Here is a 6,000-nt window from a genome sequence, read left to right on the forward strand (position 1 = left end):
TAGCTTCTTTGTCCTGATAGATCCTGTGTATACGATCATCCACACTTATTTGACAAATAACACAAATGTGGTTTGGTCCATAAACTGTTGAATTGGAATGACTGTGTGTCTGTGTAAAGTCTCTGGGGCAGTACAATGCCTTCACTGTGGTTTTGTAACTGTGAGGCCCTCAATAGGAACACGTGGAATACAATGGACGCGTTGGATAGAAAATATAACCATTATGCTAATCACTAAGTCACTAAATACTAGACCAATAAATTTGTAAGTCGCTCTGGATAAGAGCGTCTGCTAAATGACTTAAATGTAATGTAAATGTAATAAACTGAATAAGAGCCAATGACGATAGATTCCTTACAACATTGTAGTTTCCCCGGCCACATTCAAGTGTACTACAAATATAACTTCAGTGTTGAATAATGATTCTCAATAGATTTCATTTTTGATATTGTGAGTAGCTAATAGAAGTTTTTAGGACTCTGTATTTGGGTCAAAGTGTCTCAACACTTGATAAGAATGGTGGACTTTTACCTGGCTGATTACAGTGTTTGTGAGAACATTCAGAAGACCTGTGTGTGTGTGTGTGTGTGTGTGTGTGTGTGTGTGTGCGTTGCATGTATGCATATGCAGCTGAAAGAGGGCCATGGACATGCCCTTGAAACCCACATACACTGTCTGGTGTGTGACATGTACCAACAGTTACATGTCAGTGTGATATGTTAACCAGAGTCTGGGATAGTAGGACTTAGGTTATGTGTGGTGGTGTATATAACTTTTTGAACGGTCATTTATTTGATGTATTTATGAATTATTTTATTCATCATCATCATCATCATATTGTAGCGTATGGCGGGAAGTGAACCTGATCGCTGGAGTGAAAGGCAAACACCCTAGCTTCATAGAGGATCAGTCTGTTTGAACTGTGAACACACTGGGTTCATTCATTCCTCTACTGCCTTGATCTTCACTGCAAATGCACTACATGTCCTCTTTGTCCCACCTCACCTCACCTCTCTCTGTAATGAGATGAAATATCTGTTGGATAAGTAAGTTCACCTTTCTCCCCTCACCCAAGGTTCCTGGGAGATAAGGAAACAGGTTAACCTTTCTCCCCTCACCACAGGTTCCTGGGAGATAAGGAAACAGGTTATCCTTTCCTCCCTCACCCCAGGTTCCTGGGAGATAAGGAAACAGGTTAATCTTTCTCCCCTCACCCCAGGCTCCTGGGAGATAGAGAAACAAGTTAGAGTAGAGAACCTTTCTCTCCTCACCCCAGGTTCCTGGGAGGTAAGGAAATAGGTTAGAGTAGAGAGAACCTTTCTCCCCTCACCCCAGGCTCCTAGGAGATAAGGAAACAGGTTACACTTTCTCACCTCATCCCAGGTTCCTGTGAGATAGGGAAACCGGTTAGAGTAGAGAGAACCTTTCTCCCTCATCCCAGGCTCTTAGGAGATAGGGAAACAGGTTTGAGTAGAGAGAACATGTAGGTCTTTAGTCTGTAGTACACTCTTAGAAAAAAAGGTGCTATCTAGAACCTAAAAGCGTTGTTTGGCTGTCCCCATAGGAGAACCCTTTAAATAGCCCTTTTTTGTTCCAGGTAGAACCCTTTTGGTTCCAGGTAGAACCATGTTGAATTCCATGTAAAAACCCTTTCCACACAGTTCCCCTATGGGGACAGCCGAAGAACCCTTTTGGAACCCTTTTTTTCCAAGAGTCTACTCTTCAGAGGAAGGATATTAATTCATAGACTTTTAGCAGACATTTTTTATTCTTAAAGCAACTTACAGTAGTGTGTGCATAAGCCTGTCACAAAGTCATCAGGATGTCAGTTTAGCCTGGATCAAACCAGCCATCAGCATTAAGAGGTAGAGTGGTGCAACTGGGGTGTTACAATGACGAGGGCTTGTGACTCAGACACTTGTGACATGACAATTACAATAGATTGCATCGTAAAAGCTGGCAAGGCCAATGGTGATAAGATAACTAATTTAGTGAAACTCTTTCCATTGATGGTACTTAGCATTTCCACAAGAACACAGAGACATCCAACATAAACAACCAGAGAAGGTGATTTTAGGGATGATGACACAGCAATCTCTATTATTGTGCCATAGAAAACACATTTCCCCTTCACCCTATGACCTTATAAATTATGAATAGTGTCTCATAGACAATTCACCGTGCAGTATGATGTTCAACTGTAATCTCTACAGACGTATCAGCAGTTGTTGAGATTAAAAATGTGATATGTATGTATGCATGAGTATGTATGCATTCCAAATGGAACCATATTCCCTATGTAGTGCACTACTCTTCACCAGGGTCCTTAGGGAATAGGGTGCCAGTAGTGCACTATGTAGGGAATAGCGTGCCAGTAGTGTACTATGTAGGGAATAGGGTGCCAGTAGTGTACTATGTAGGGAATAGGGTGCCAGTAGTGAACTATTTAAAAATATATATGTATTTAACCTTTATTTAACTTGGCAAGTAAGCTAAGAACAAATTCTTATTTACAATGACAGCTTACCAAAAGGCCTCCTGCGGGGACGGGGGCTGGGATTAAAAATAAAAATAAAATAAATAAAAAATATAGGACAAAAAACACACATCACGACAAGGGAGACAACACAACACTACATAAAGAGAGACCTAAGACAACAACATAGCATGGCAGCAACACAACATGACAGCAACATGGTAGCAACACAACGTGGCAGCAGCATAACATGGTAGCAGCCCAAAACAGGGTACAAACATTATTGGGCACAGACAACAGCACAAAGGGCAAGAAGGTAGAGACAACAATAAATCACGCAAAGCAGATGAGTGTCCATGATTGAATCTTTGAATGAAGAGATTGAGATAAAACTGTCCAGTTTAAGTGTTTGTTGTAGCTAGTTCCAGTCGCCAGCTGCAGCGAACTGAAAAAACGAGCAACCCAGGGATGTGTGTGCTTTGGGGACCTTTAACAGAATGTGACTGGCAGAACGGGTGTTGTATGTGGAGGATGAGGGCTGCAGTAGGTATCTCAGATAGGGGGGAGTGAGGCCTAAGAGGGTTTTATAAATAAGCATCAACCAGTGGGTCTTGCGACGAGTATAGAGTGCAGTGATGTGTTCTATAAGGAGCATTGGTGGCAATTCTGATGGCCGAATGGTAAAGACCATCTAGCTGCTCGGGAGCACCCTTACCTGCCGACCTATAAATTATGTTTCCGTAATCTAGCATGGGTAGTATGTTCATCTGTATCAGGGTTAGTTTGGCAGCTGGGGTGAAAGAGGAGCGATTACGATGGAGGAAACCAAGTCTAGATTTAACTTTAGCCTGTAGCTTTGATATGTGCTGAGAGAAGGACAGTGTACCGTCTAGCCATACTCCCAAGTACTTGAATGAGGAGACTACCTCAAGCTCTAAACCCTCAGAGGTAGTAATTACACCTGTGGGGAGAGGGGCATTCTTCTTACCAAACCACATTACCTTTGTTTTGGAGGTGTTCAGAACAAGTTTAAGGGCAGAGAAAGCTTGTTGGACACTAAGAAGGCTTTGTTGTAATGTGTTTAACACAAAATCAGGGGAGGGGCCAGCTGAGTATAAGACTGTATCATCTGCATATAAATGGATGAGAGAGCTTCCTACTGCCTGAGCTATGTTGTTGATATAAATTGAGAAGAGCGTTGAGCCTAGGATCAAGCCTTGGGGTGCACCCTTGGTGACAGGCAGTGGCTGAGACAGCGAATGTTCTGACTTTATACACTACACTCTTTGAGAGAGGTAGTTAGCAAACCAGGCCGAAGACCCCTCAGAGACCCCAATACTCATTGGCTGGCCCACAAGAATGGAATGGTCTACTGTATCAAAAGCTTTGGTCAAGTCAATAAAAATAGCAGCCATTGCTTAGAATCAATGGTGACATCATTGAGAACCTTTAGGTTTGCAGTGACACATCCATAACCTAAGCGGAAATCAGATTGCATTTCAAAGAGAATACTATAGACATCAAGAAAGCCAGTCAGTTGATTATTGACAAGTTTTTCCAACACGTTTGATAAACAGGGCAAAATATAAATGGTCCTATAACAGTTATGATCAGCTTGATCTCCCCCTTTAAATAAAGGATGCATCATGGCTGCCTTCCAAGCAACGGGAACCTCCCCAGAAAGTAGAGACAGGCTTGGTGAATATAGAGGCAGCAACCTTAAAGAAGAAACGGTTTAAACCATCTGACCCTGATGTTTAATGGGGTTCAAATTTAAGAATCTCCTTTAGCACCTCAGAACCAGTGACCGCCTGCAAGGAGAAACTTTGTAGAGGGGCAGAGGAAAAGAGGGAGGAGCTGTGGGGTTAGTAGTATTAGAAGGGGTGGGAAATGAGGAAATGTTGGACGGGCAAGGAGGCATGGCAGAGTCAAATAGGAATCCTGACTTAATGAAGTGGTGATAAAAGAGCTTAGCCATGTGCTTCTAGTCAGTAACAACCACATCATCAACATTAAGGAACATGGGCAGCTGTGAGGAGGAGGGTTTATTCTCCAGGTCTTTAACCGTTTTCCAGAAATTCTTGGGGTTAGACCCACAGAGAGAGAACTGCTCCTTAAAGTAACTAACTTTGGCCTTCCGGATAGCCTGAGTTTGCCTGAACGAGAGCCAGTCAGCCTGAATATGTGTGTGCCGAGCCATTCACCAAATGCAATTCTTGAGGTGGAGTAACTCTGCAAGGTCACGGTCGAACCAGGAGCTGAACCTGTTTTTAGTTATAATTTTTTTTATGGGGGTGTGTTTGTTAACAATATCACTGAAGATATTAAAAGAGAAGGTCCAAGTGTTTTCGACAGAGGGGATCAAGCTGATTCTGTACCAGGTTATGAAGGAAGGCTTGCTCATTAAAGTTTTTTAGCAAGCGTCTATGAAAAATCAGGACAGGTCATTTCACTGAGCAGCAATTAAGAACACAGGCTGTAAAACAGTGATCACTAAGGCCATTACAGAAAACACCAGACTGATACATATCAGGATTATTTGTGAGGATAACATCGAGGAGAGTAGCCTTTTCTGGGTGTTTGGAGTCATACCTGGTGGGATTGGTAATAATCTGAGAAAGATTTAGGGAGTCCCATAGTTTTAGGACTTGGTCAGGTGGTTTAAGCATGTCCCAGTTTAGGTCACCAAGGACAAATTCAAACTTAGTGTAAGGGGCCAGGAGAGAGCTTAGGGCAGGTAGGGTACAGGCCGGTGCTGATGGAGGACGATAACACCCAGCAACAGTCAACGAAGAGCTAATTGATAGTTTAATGTTTAAAACCAGCAAATCAAATTGTTTGGGGACAGACTTGTTGGAGACAACCGAGCACTGAAGGTGATCCTTGGTAAAGATTGTCACTCCCCCACCTTTGGAAGATCTGTCTTACCGAAAAAGGTTATAACCAGAAAGGTTAACATCGGTATTCAAAACACTCTTCCTTAACCACGTCTCAGTAATGACCTACATCCAATTTGTAAGTCGCTCTGGATAAGAGCGTCTGCTAAATGACTTAAATGTAAATGTAAATCTCTGGATTGGAGCTGTGAACCCACACTTTCAATTGATACATTTTAGATTATAAGCTTCTAGTTTTAACATGCATAAAACCCAGGCTTTTACGAGAGCAGAAATCAGTGAATCAGATATCAGAGCACAAGTGAGAATTGGGGCTAGCAACAGTAGATGGGCCAGGGTGTACATGCACATTTCCAGATATTATCAACAGTAATACAATCAAGGCACGGCAGAGGACAGGGAGAGCTCTGCACTGTTGATTTATGACATTTGAATGTGCATTAGATGGCAACAATATCATATTATACAACAATTTCATCAGGTAACAAAAGCCAGCAAGAGGTGGTTAGAATAGGATGGGAGGCCAAAAGTCTGTGTAACCAATAGAGAGTAAGAGTCCCGAGTGTGGGAACAAACAGTCTGTCCCACGGTTGGGTAAACAAGAAAGTTCATAGTCAACAAAGCATT

Source organism: Oncorhynchus nerka, linkage group LG4 (assembly GCF_034236695.1).
Source record: "Oncorhynchus nerka isolate Pitt River linkage group LG4, Oner_Uvic_2.0, whole genome shotgun sequence".
Taxonomy (NCBI): Eukaryota; Metazoa; Chordata; class Actinopteri; order Salmoniformes; family Salmonidae; genus Oncorhynchus; species Oncorhynchus nerka.